The sequence below is a fragment of the Monodelphis domestica genome, chromosome 2 (assembly GCF_027887165.1).
Source record: "Monodelphis domestica isolate mMonDom1 chromosome 2, mMonDom1.pri, whole genome shotgun sequence".
Lineage (NCBI taxonomy): Eukaryota > Metazoa > Chordata > Mammalia > Didelphimorphia > Didelphidae > Monodelphis > Monodelphis domestica.
Genome location: NC_077228.1, coordinates 453,539,327 through 453,553,397, shown reverse-complemented (window position 1 = coordinate 453,553,397; position 14,071 = coordinate 453,539,327). Strand labels below are relative to the sequence as shown.

Genomic DNA, 14,071 nt, shown 5'->3' with positions numbered 1-14,071 from the left:
TGCCTAGCCCCCTAGGATCACCGTGGACCCTGAGGGAAGATGTAATAGCTGAGTTCTGAGGACCCAATTCCTCAGTGTGAGTGATTGGGAGATGAGACAGATTTCTCAAAGCTTATAACAGCTACTTTTGAAAGCAGAATGACAAGCAAAAAGTATCAAGTTGAAGGCACTCAGGAGAGGATATTTCAAATCATTGCATATAATAAATAGTTAAAATAACTGCATACTGAATGTCAAAGATGACCTAACTGTAATCATCATATTCTCAAAAGTTCTATCTTATAGAAAAATTAGACTCAATCTATCTGGCCTTGGAGGGTAGAGCAATGAGCAATAGATGGGAGTTTCAGAGAGTTACATTTAGTTCTCATAGTTACAAGTATTCTAAAGAGAAATGTGGGGAGCAGATAGTAAGAACAGTGAATAGAGTTCGGGCCTGACATGAGAGAGTTTCATACTCCTGAGTTCAAATTTTACCTCAGACACTTAGTAGCTGTGTGATCCTGAGCAAGTCATTAACCCTGTTTGCCTCAGTTTCCTCATCTATATAAAAAAAAAACCAAAAAACTGGAAATGGAAATGGCAAACCACTCCAATAACTTTGTCAAGAAAACTTCAAATGGGATCAGAAGAGTCAGACACACTGAAACAACTGAACTAAGTGAAATGTGATAACTTGAAAGAATAATAATTATATTAACAGTAGGTAATATGTGTATAGTAATTTAAAATAAAAAAACAACATATATTATTCAATTTCGTACAAATCTTCCAGAATAGCCTGGACGACCATATGTTGGATATTTTGTAGAGAATGTTTTTATACAAATAAGAATGAAACTAAATTGTCTCTATAATACTTCACAATTCTGTGTGCAAGTGAAGCTAAGCTAAGGCTAGCCATCCTAAAAGAATGCTATTGGACCCTACAAATTGGATCCTCAGTTGGACAGGATTTGAAAACATATCATGTGCAGTTGGAATATTCCTTTTAATCTGTTTTGCCAAAGGGTTTTAGATGAGTTTTATGTAGTATTCTGATGAGTGCTCAGAGACAAGAGCAGGACTTGGTTCTCGATGACAGTTACCGACCAAGGAATTTTGCACACCCAACTCTGGCTAACATGTCTATTTATACAGCATTGCTGAAATAGTTTTGCCTTGGCTTTAAAATTTCATGAAATAGTCTTAATTCTGGCTAATAGAAAATAAAAGGAGTACAAACTTTAAAGAACAATGGAAAATTGTCTATCAGAACTAAAAAGGCATACATTACTTGAAAAAAGACAAAAAATATTTAACATTCATATCATGCCCAAGATATTTATTCCACCACTTTTGAAATTACTTTTTGACTATATAAGCCATAGGTCTAGGAGCAAGTGGGTAAGATACTTACTGACTTTGGTTATCATAAGCAATTCCCATCATTATCACACAATATTTACAGAAGGACAATATTTTGCTATTAGCTGCTCATTTATTGAACGTAGTATAAATGATGGACAAAAATGTCATTGGGAGAAAGGGGAAAGAAGAGAACTTATCCTGAAGGAATTATATGGTTCCAAAGATCTACATTATTAGTTGCCTAAGATATTCTCTATAGTTTAAAGACACAGATACCAATTATGTAATAAAGTTCATTGGAGTGCTACATATGGGGCAGAGAAAAAAATTAGAACTGTTTAAATTAGGCTGAGTTCAGGCAAGGAAGGTATCTAATAAAAATAAAGGTAAAGAAAAGATGAGTTCATTTAATTTTAAGAGACACACATACATACACCAGAATACTTGGAGGATTTGGGGATTTACAAAGAAGTCTAAGCTTTTCATAGTTAGCATTCTCTTTTTTAAATGGCATGAACTGCAGAATATGGCTAATTTACAGTGTTGTCATACCAAGGACATTACAAATTCATAGGTGAACTATTCAGTCAATAGTTGCCTTTCTTATAAAACTCAAAGGCTTTTTGTATAATCCTCCTTTATCTTCATTACTTTACTGAAACTTAAAGGGGAAAATTAGTTACTCCAATTTCATATATGAATATCTTGAGACACAGAGAGTGTAAATGGCCATGATCTCATATGGCTCAGTTATTAACAAAGCCTGAAATAAAGCCAAAATTTCCTATTTAATAATTTTAGGGAGTCATAGTGGCATAGTAAATAAAGAACCAACTTCCAAGGCAAAAGGAGTTGAGTTCAAATTTTACCTCTGAAACATACTAGCTATGTGAACAAATAAGTAACCTTTCAGCATATACAGGTAGTTCTCTAAGATTCTAAAACAGAGTCCACTTGTTGATCTTGATCTTGCTAGAAGGAGTTTATTAAGAGTACAAATTTGAAAAAATATTTTTAGGAGAGAGAGCAATTTTGAGAGACAGACAGACAGATACACAGAGAGAAAGACAGAGAGACAGACAGAGAAAGAAATTAGAGTAACTAGTAAAAAAAAAGTCTTAGCATTTGCCATTTTTTTAAAAACATATTTTACATTTCAACCTACAGAACCTCAGGTGGTTTCCAACCCATTAAATATAATGATATGCATTTGTCCCAGGATTGCCAAAAGGATTTTGAGCTGGACTCCACCATGATGTGTGGAATTCACTAAAGTAGAATCTGCTTCCTAAATACCAAAACAGTAATGTCTTAGAGAGGTCAAGGACAAATGAAATGGAACTGAGAGGGATATTTCATCAGTTTAAATATTTATAGAAAATGATAATATTTTAATTAATAACACTATGAAATATTTATGTGTCATGAAATCTAACAAAAAGTTACTAGTGATATATGTGCCATATGTATATGTGGCATTACTTAATAATTATGGAAGTCACAGCACAAATATTATTATATTATTTAGCATTGCCTGTAGGGCAAAGGAGTCAAAAGGAAGAGTTTCCTTTCTGCCAGACATCTGTTTATTTTGCAATCGATAAGTATCATGGGGACTTTGGGGGAAATTTTGGTCTAGGAAACAAATTTTTGTACTAGAGACTGAATTTAAACTGATACCACTGCGAAGTTATAAAGAATAACACACTAATTATTATATTTAACCATCATATAACTTGAGAAATGGAAGAAATCTCAGATGCAACTTGTACTTGAGTGAGGATCCCCTCTGCAATGTTTCCATTTAGTAATCTTTCAGTCTTCATGAAGACCTCCAGGGAATAAGAACCCATTTTGAGGAAAAATGTCCATTCTACATATTAATAATTCAGAATTTGGGGAAGGTTTTCCATATATCAAGTCCTTTCTGCCACTTTTATTCTTTGTTCCTAGTCCATTCTTTTGAGGCCAGGCAAAATAATCCCAAGACCTCTTACACATGACAATCATGCAGCTTCCTCTTTCTGCCTCAATTCCAATACTACCTTCTCTTTTCCAGGTTAAACATACCTAGTTTTTCCAACAAATGTTTCTATGGCAGAATCTTCCGGCCTTCACTATCCCAGCACCACTTTTCTGCCTTCTCTTCTCCTAAACCATTAGTAAAACACATTATTGGATCAAATGGTTTCATTTCTTTTTATTTTATTATGCCAAAATGGGAACCATTAAGAATTATGTTATGTTAATTTGAAATGTATTATTTGGCTAATTACTTCACTTGTTAATTCAAAGTTACCTAGAAAGTTACTTTTGTTTCAGTTATTTCTTAAATGTATTAGGGCTACTTTCTTGCTTTAATAAGTATAGAGTAATATGGTTGAATGTTTGATGATCTTTGGGGCTTTATTAGGCCTCAAGGTCACAATTTTAGAACTTAATACTTATATTTAACTATAAATAGACAAGTTATAAGAAATTGGGTTGAAATGTGTTCTGGGAATCAGGAAATATTTTGATAATTATTTATTTTATTTTTTAAAAGATGCCATCTGTTCCAGTTTATTTTTTTCTTATTTTCTTTATTTTTCCTTCTCAAAAACTGTGTGCTTGGAGGGGAAGGGCAGAGTAAACCTTGTTTAGCTAAGACTCTTAATGAAATGATTTCCAAATGGTTGAAATTATTATATATTTTAATAGTACAGCCTTGCCTTGAATAGACTTATAAGACCACAAATATATTATCTAGAGAGAACTATTTATATCTCTCTATGCATGCCTAACTTCTATCTATCTATCTATCTATCTATCTATCTATCTATCTATCTATCTACCTATCTACCTATGTCTGTCTATCTATTTTAGGATTATGCCAACAGCAAGAAGTTTAAATGAGGAAAATTTCTGAACATGGAGGGTTCTTGCCAAGTTCAATTTTTGGACTGACAGAAAGTGATTTTCTTGTAGTTAAAATATTAAAATAGTGTAAAGTATTTTCTTCTCCATTTTCACAGTATTTCACTTTGGAATCATTTTTTTCTAGAAAGGCATTTTAGTTACTTCAGTAGAAAGTCAAGAATCTAGGATCTCCTACTTAATCTCTAAGGAAACAAAAAATTCTTTGAATTTTTTAAAACGCCAATTTGATTTCATAGAAGTTTGTGAACATTCTATTGTTGACAGCTGTACTAGCAACTTACAATGACAGTAGTAAATATGGATTTAGTATTATGCTATAAAAGAGCGCCTTGCACTCTAAATGTTCAGCATTTAATTTTTTAATGAGTGCAATTTTACTGCTAGAACAATTGTAGATTTACTAAGGAAGTTCTATTTCACAGACCTGCATACAGTATTTAAACTTATCCAGTGGTAACACTCCCCTGGAGATCAATGGGTAACTTACCATCCTGCCCTTCTGAGAGAGTGTGGTAAAACATTACAGCACATGTTTCATTAGCTTGGCATTTTGATAGCAGGCAGCAACATGCTATAACTGATATGAAATAACTTTATATTGTTTGTTTATTATGTGGGCACAATTATGCTTTTGCTTTTGCCTGTTCATTTCTGCAATGACATTTCTTAGTATATGAGATAAAAGGAATGTATCTCAATAGTGCTGATCAATTGGTACAAAAGCCAGTCAGGGTAAATGTATCAAGAGAAAGGGAAGTGAATTCAGGAAGCAATGACAATAAACTGAATTCCAAGTTTTATCTGCAATGGGGATAAGTTAGAAGCCTTCCCAATAAGATCAGGAGTGAAGCAAGGATGCCCGTTATCTCTATTATTTAATATTGTACCAATTTCCTAGCCATTAACACTCTTCTGTCTTGGAAACAATATTGATTCTAAGAGAAGAAAAGGTGTTTTTTAAAATAAATAAATAAATCATTTTAAAGGACAAAAAAAATTTAACTGAATTCAAATTATCAATTGATCTAAACCAGTTTTTTTTAATTCAATATCAACCTATTACCATGATAATGAAGTAACCTTGATTATTCAGGTCTATCATTAATTTTGTATCCTGGGGCAAATCACTTTATTTCTCTGACCTCAGTTTACCCATCTGTAAAATGAAGAGATGGAATAAATCTAAGGACCTTTACAACTTTGACATTCTCTGATTTCTAAGGTTCCCTTATATTTCCATTTACTGGACATTGTGTTAGTAAGAACTCCAGCAAAGGCTTATTTAAAAGAAAAAAGTTTTGTTGGTTTTTTTTTTAATGGCAACAGAGACACAACTTGCCAGAAGCACTTGGCAGCATGGACCACACAGATACAATTTATACAGACAGAAAAGTAGTGTAAGTAGATACTCTAATAAAGAAACCTTTCAATTACCCTTAGCAATTTCCCCTCCCCCTCCTCTGTCTTTCTCTAACCTTGTATATACACCAGAGTGACATTCCATTCAACTCTTTTTCTCCCTCCCTCTTTCCTCTTTCCCTTATTCAAATATGAAAAAATGAAACATGCAAAGAGAAATCCTTAGGTAGTTTAGACAACTGGCACAATGTTTGAGATACATGGTAATAGAAAAGGTGATAGCAAAAGTATGTGCACTTTGACCTTACAAACATCGGCTGGGTTTCAAGTCTTTGGTGGAACTGTTCATTGTAGTGTAGTGGAATTTTGGCCCCATTACATGCTTGGCTTTATTTCATCTCCGTACACAAGGGAGTCCTACTCTGAGTTCAGGAATAAGAGCCATGATATTATTCTGCATCCTAGTCCTGGTTTTGAGTTATATCTTGGGCAAATTTCTCAATTTCTATTGTCCTCCTCAAATAGGGGTGATTTGATTCAAAGCACTGGGCAATAATGGCCTATTTTAGTTCATTTCATTCCTGTGTTTCTATAAAGCCCATACTGAATGAAAAATCAAGTTCTCTTATAAAATAATTCAATCATAAAGGCTTTTGGGTTATTGCTGCAGACGTTGGAGGCACATAGAAAGATCCCTGAAATATATCAATTCCCACTATCCAGTGGACAAATGGTGAAAAGATTTGAACAATTTATGTAACAATAGAAAGACAAATTGTTAATCACTAGAAAAAATGTTTGTCTTTACTAAGAAGAGAGATACAAGTTCAAACCATTTTGAGGTACCACCTCAGACCTCTCAAAGTGGCAAAGATAATCAAAAGTAATGAAGCAATGCTAGCCAGACTAAGAAAGAGTTTAATTTACTGAATCCAGGGGTATCTTATACTACTAATAAAACTTTTTTTTTCTGGGAAACTACAAAAAAATAACCATTTCCTTTTACTTAATTATTATTGCTTACTGTCCTTCATACATATAAATGACCAAAATTACATCACTATGTTAGGGTCAGCATATAATACTCTGACTGTGTCTGACCAGACTAATGGGAGCTTGGAAGGTTCTACTACAGGTCAGGCACAAATGATCCTCATGAACATTTGGGGATGGAGATGTCTCTAAACCTTTACTTCTCACATATCTTTTGAGCAACTGAAATTTGGCCTTGTTCATAGAGCAGAGTGCATTATTTGAGTCATGCACATCGCTAAGATAGGCAGTCCCATGCCAATATCTCCCATATCTTTCAATCAATACCAAAGGTTTTTAAATTATTAATTTTTGTCCCATTTTAAGATCCAAGCTGTCTCTCCCCTTCCCCACTTAGCACTAGGGAAGGTCATGATATGACAAAGAGATAGATAGATAGATAGATAGATAGATAGATAGATAGATAGATAGATAGATAGATAGATATAAATAGATAGACAGATAGATATAAAACCATACAATGTATTTTTCTATTTCCAGTTCTTTCTCAATTCTGTTATTCCTCAAACAATATTGCTGTTACTGTACACAATGCTCTCTTCATTCAAATCTTTGTACTCTTTGTTATTTCATTCAAGTCTTTCCTGTCTACTTCAAAAATCAACTTACTCATCACTTTTTATAGCACAGTAGTATTCCATCACATTCATATGCCACAACTTGTTTAGGTATTGTCCAATTTATGGGCATCCTCTTAATTTCCCGCTCTTTGCTACCACAGAGAGAGCTGCTATAAATATTTTAGAACATATAGGTTCTTTTCCTTTATCCCTGATCGTTTTGGAAAACAGACCAAATACTGGTATTGCTAGCATTTTTTTTTTCCAAATCAGACCAAGGCTTTTATTTATTCATTTTTTACTTTTAAAATATCCTTCAATAAACTTCTTTCACCAGAGTTTCCTTGCCATGGTCCTTAACAACAACACAACTACAGCCAACCATTTTATGGGGCTTTCTCTCTCTGTCAATTTTACAAACTCCTACCCATCCAGCCAGCTTCTTTGGGCATCAACTTAGATTAAGTTGATTTGGTGCTCAGCACACAGGGTTTCAACCAACTTTACTTATGTAGGTTCATCCAGTTGGAAGGAAGAACACTAAGATGGGCTTGGCATTGATCTAAGGCTTTGGCAACATCACCAATTCCATGAGCTAAGTCATCATGACTGAGTTCAAGCTTCAGTATTTCTTTTAGAGAAGTGTTAATGTCTGTTATACCTGCAGCAGCAGTGCTTTCCTCAGCCATGGCAATGGTTCACAGGTGAAGCTAAATATTGAAAGCACCCAGGAGCCCCCACTTACTGCTTGACTCAGTGGCAACAAACAGCAACACGGGTTAATAACTTTTTGATAGATACAGTGGTTCTAAAGAGAAACCTTAGAGTTTCTTCATATTATTACTTTTGACTTCTGTGTGAGTGCTTATGTGAATTCTCCAAAGTCTTTTATAGGCAAATTGGCATTTGAACAGTGTGTGCACTTCTACAGTAGAGTTGGAATGTTTGTCAGTTCAGCTTGAAAAAGGATCTCAGTGTCCAGTAATTTATCTTACCAAATGATCTTCAGAGTCCCCCTAAGACAATTCAAGTGGAAATGGTTCAGTTTCCTTCCATGGTGCTGGAATATGGTCCTGGTTTCATAGGCATATAACAATGAGGTCAGCACTACAGCTCTGTAGATCTTCAGTTTGGTAGGCAGCCTAATACCACTCCTCTCACACATTTCTTTGGAGCCTTCCAAACACTGAATTAGTTCTGGCAAAGCATGTGTCAACTTTATTATCTATATCACTGATGGCAAACTTTTTAGAATCTTTTAGACACCAAATACCATGTCCCACATTCCCCAGACTGGGTGCCATGCCCTGCCCCCCAGAGACCAAGTGCCCCCCTCCCTTACCCCAGACATAGGTAGGAGAAAGGGAGGGAGTGGCTCAGTCATTCTGCTCAGGGAAGGGATTAAGTGCTTCCATTGATTGAGCTGCTGAGTAGAGGGCCATGGAGGTGCTGTGGAAAAGGGGAAGGGAGCAGCTCCACCTGAGTCCCTCTGTCTTTCTAGTAACAAACTCTGGTAGGTGATAGTGCACATGTCAATAGAGAGGTCTCTGCATGCCATCTTTGGCATTTATGCCATAGGTTTGCCATCATGGATCTATGTGGACATCCTTGGAAAGTATACAGCCATGGTAAGTAAACTTATCCACAGCATTCAAAAGTTCTCCATTTGCTGTAATTAATGGTTCCATATATGGGTTATATGATGTTGACTGGTGCAGAACCTGTTTTCTTTGGGTTGGTTTTTAGGCCAAAATCAGCACAAGCAGCAGAGAACAGATTCATAATTGTTTCATCTCCACCTAAGAGTCTATGATGAGTGTACCATCTGTAAACAAGAAGTTACACAGCAACTCCCCCTCAACTTTAGTCTTGGCTTGTAATCTTTTCAAGTTAAATAATTTACCATCAGTGCAGTGGCTTGACTTTGATACCATTTTCATCCTCATTATAGTTCCAACAACATCCATTCAATCACATTTCTCCCAAAGAATTCCTGCCATGTCCAATAGTCTGGGTCTACTCTAGCACTGTGTCTACTCTAGCATTAACATCACCCAGAATTACAAGCTTGGCCTTCTTTGGAATGCTGATGATGAAGATCTTTATATATTCATAAAATTTCTCTTTGACTTCATCAGGGATCATCATAGCAGGAGACTATGCACTGATGATGGTAGTATATAGCAGAGTCTGCAAGTGGCAGTAACATTGTTATGAGCCTATTTACTCCTTTTAGGGGACTTTCCAAGCTGAGCCTATTGACAAGATTAAATTTGAATGCAAAACCTATACATCAAGTTCACAGTGTTCCTCATTATAGTCAGCTTGAACTTCAGTAAACTAGTATTTGTCAATCTTGTTTCCCTCAGGGCTACTATTTGGGGGTGACATTTGTTGAGCTCTCACACAATGCACACATTTCATGTACCAGAGGTGAGTGGAAGCATCTTCAAAAGTTCTTGTATATTTTTGTTTGTTTCAGAGGCAGGGTAGGACCCTTGACTGCCAGGGTAAGAAGACTAGGGATAGGAAAGGTAAGACAGACACATTTTAAGCATCTTTTACACCAAAAGGTGAGCAGTGAGATCCTTTAAAAAGTCTTCTCAGACACCCTTAGGGGTGCTGAATCCCACTGCTGCTTCAGTACAGGGAGAAAACAATCATTTTTGCTGGTTCCCCTGTCTACAAGGTTGTGACCAATGCTCTTAGCATATTCATGCCTGCTACTTGGACATTTGCCCAATGCCACAGAATTCTGAGGTAGGAGTAAAATAATAAAATGATGACATAGTAAAATGGTAAAATGGCATGAGTGTGCTGTCTTTTGACTTGTGAATAAATTAGTCTTAAGTGAGGAAGACTTGCACAAAGTCGTAGGCTTCTCTCTTCCAGAATTATTGAAATTCAGTGACAAAAGTCAAGATAACTGGTAGATGGCTCAGGATGCAATGGAAGAGTTGGCATCTTTAGTGTCTGACCAAGATCTAGGTGCTCTACAGTGCCTGCTTAAGCTACCTTCATAGAAACTGGGTCAGATTATTTTCATCCACCCATTCTTCACATATTTGGGCTAGACACCCCCTTAATTCATCAAAGGGTTTGAAACCTTGCCCACAATCTGGTTTAACCTGGTTGCTAAGATGGTTTTCCAGAGTGTGACCACTGTGCATACTATATAGCTCCTTGAGCCACAGGTAAGAGCTATGACAGTGGACACCAAAGTTGAAAAGCAACTCTGCAAAGAGCTCAGCAGTCCTTACGAGAGCTACCAGTGTTCCTTGAACACCCCTTGAAGGTAGGCCAGCCAGAGCATCTCCCCAGAAAAGGAGAACTTTGGGAGCAATTCACTACTGGGAGAAAAGGGACCAGCATAGCAAAGAAAATAATAGATATTCTAGGGTGAAACAGTAGATGTTCTAGGGTGAAAAGGGCACAGGAACTGAAGTTCCAGAATGAAATAGTAGCAGATCTCAAAGGATTTCCTATGCTGACCGTGGTGACTCTCAATAATTTCAGAAAATACCCTTCAAAGACCAAAGAGAGAACTGGATAGATAGAATTTGACAATAATCACATCAAAGATGACATTCTGACAAAAAAAGAAAAAGAAAAATGTCATCTATCCCAAAGTATTTATACAAAATTATTAGAATTATTAGGAAAAAAATGAAGGAACTTGAAAGACCCAAAACCAGGAAATTGTTAAATAAATCAGGGCATATTAATGTAAAGGGATATTATAATGGAATTAAGATAAATACACATGAGTAATATAGAGAAATTAGGAAATGTTTTTATGAAATAATGCAAATAGAATAATCAGAAGAACAGAAAACTATGACCATAAAAAATCAAATAGATATAAATATATAAAAGAAAAAGAAACATATTGGTGACTAAAAGGAAGTCATATTTAAATGTCATATTTTATTTAAGTTAATTTGATTACAAATAATTATAATGCAAGTTTAACATAAAATTAATAATGTCATTAAAAATAAAGGAAGAACCTTAAAGTATACCATAAAGATATAAAGGTCTATTAAATCACATTCCTCCCTCTCTCTCCTTCCTCCCCACAAAAAGTCATTAATTCTATTTGCTTCTATCTTGTTTTAAGTAAAGTGGTTAAAGAAGCAAGATAATCAAGAACTTGAAGGAATAAAAAAGAATAGCCCAATATTCAATAAGCCAAAAATGTAAACTACTTGAGAAAACACTATACTTGATAAGAACTGTGGTTAAAACTGTGAAGTAATTTATCAAAAACTATCTTTAGATGAATATCTTACATTACACAGCTCTATGATATCCAAGTGAGCATGAAACATATATACAAAAGAATAGATAATTTTAAAATTAGAAGATAATTGAATGAAATCCTTTCACAATGGTTAAAGGCAGAATCACTTACCAAGCAAGAAAGAGAAATCACAAAAGACAAAATAGGCAATTTGGATTACATAAAATTTAACAAGCTCTTAAAAAAATTAAATGTATCTTTTTGTTTGTTACACTAAAATACCCAGTTAATAATTTCCATCTTTTCTCTACCCCTATTAAAGAAGATGTCTTTTGGTCAAAAATATGTATATCTGCAAATATATTAACTATGTCTTACTTATTTCTATTTATCATTTCTTTCTTTGGAGGTGGACATCCACAAGACATTCCTTAAATAGTATTTCTGTTGCTGTATATAATATTCTCTTGGTTCTATTCATTTTAGTCTTCATAATTTCATGTAGGTCTTTCTATGGTTTTCCAAAATTAACCTGTTCATCATTTCTTACAGTATTCCACCACAATCATACCGCAACTTGTTTAGCAATTCCTTGATTGATAGGCATCCCTTCAGTTTCTAGTTCTTTCCCACCACAAAAATAGCCATTATAAATATTTTAGAACATATAGGTTCATTTCCTTTTTACATGAGCACACTAAAAAATAAACTTAATAGTGGCATTGCTGTGTCAAATTGTATACATAGTTTTATAACTCTTTGAGCATAATTCCAAATTGCTTTTCAAAATGGTTGGATTGAGTTCACAGTTACACCAATGGTATATTAGGGTCCCCATTTCCCCACATCCCTCCAACATTTATCATTTTGCCCTTTTATCATTTTAGCCAATCCAATAGGATTGAGATGATATCTCAGAGTTGTTTTGATTTGCATTTCTCTAATCATTAATGATTTAGAACATTTTTAATATTTCTATATATAGCTTTGATAGCTTCATCCAAAAACATCATATCTTCTGACCATTTGTCAGTTGGGGAATGGCTCATATTTTTGTATATTTCATAAAATTCTCTTATATTTTATAGATATGAGACATCTATTCAAGAAACTGTCAATAAAAAATTTCCCCCAACTTCTGCTTTCTTTCTAATTTTGACTACATTAATTTTATTTGAATAAAACTTTTTAAATTTAATGTATTCAAAATTATTCCTTTTAATGGAAAAAATCAACTAAGAAGATAAACTGTCCAGTAGGGAAAATCCTTTATATCAAATATCATTGCTAGAAATTTGCTAAATAAGACATATAGACAACTGATACAAAAAATATGAGACCAAGAACCATTCTTCAAAAACAAGTGGTCAGTATATATGAATAATTTGTCTTCAAAAGGTAGTATCACAGGGGCAGCTGGATGGCTCAGTGGCTCTAGGCCAAGGGTCCCCAAACTTTTTATATAGGAGGCCAGTTCACTCTCCCTCAGACCATTGGAGGGCCGGACTATAAAAAATAAAAAACTATGAACAAATCCCTATGGAAAATCTTATTTTAAAGTAAAAAAAAAAAACTAAACAGGAACAAATACAATATTTAAAGTAAATAACAAGTAAATTTAAATCAACATACTGACAATATAATGGCCCCTTATAATAGGGGTCATAATGTTGTGCATCTGGGAGAGTATGAGGGCCATTGTACTACCATGTTTCCCTGAAAATAGGACACTGTCTTATATTAATTTGACCCAAAAAAACAGGGTGTGTCTTATAAACACCCAGTGGCAGTGGTGGGATTCTCACAGTAGAGGCCCACCACTGATGTCACAGGCCAGATCACCACTATCTGATGCCTTTATAGAGTACTGGAGGTGGTGCTGGGCCTATGACACTATATACCACTGTCTGGGATAGTGGAGGCTGCAGCGCTGGCTGTGATGAGCCTGTCACACCTTGGACAGGTCCATCACTGCCACCACTATACCGGGCAGCAGTATACACAGTGCGGAATCCCCTCCCCCAGATAGTCACTCACCATGCTGATGTCTTCCATTGTGCAGCCACATAATCCTTTTCACGGCACCTCATTCTCATTCAGCTACTCTCAGAACAAGGCTCCTCACAAAGGATTATGTCACTGGAAGTAGTACTGTACGTGAGTGCCGCTGCACTTTGCGGAGCTGCCACATACAATGCTCCTCTCACTGACCACCAATGAAAAAGGTGCCCCTTCCAGAGGTGAGGTTGGGGCCAGATAAATGGCCTCAGGGGGGCCACATGTGGCCCAGAGGCCATAGTTTGGGGACCCCTGCTCTAGGCTCAGGACTAGAAAAGAGAGGTCCTAGATTCAAATCTTGCCTCAAATACTTCCTATCTGTGTGCAACCAAGTCATTTAACCAAAATTGCCTAGCCTTTACCTTTCTTCTATCTTGAAATGAAGACTTAGTATTGATTCTAAGACAGAAGGTAAGAATTTTAATAAAGAAAATTTAAAAACTAAAAGGCAATATTACAAACTATTGATAGCATAAAAAATTGCTCAAAATCACAAATAAGGGAAATGCAAATTAAAACAATTCTGAAA

General features: G+C 35.2%; 1 pseudogene; it reads right to left on the bottom strand.

Annotated features, from left to right (window-relative positions):
- Positions 1-7,532: 7,532 nt before the first annotated feature.
- On the bottom strand, positions 7,533-7,930 carry LOC100619325 (40S ribosomal protein S12-like; annotated as a pseudogene).
- Between the last annotated feature and the right edge of the window lie 6,141 nt (positions 7,931-14,071).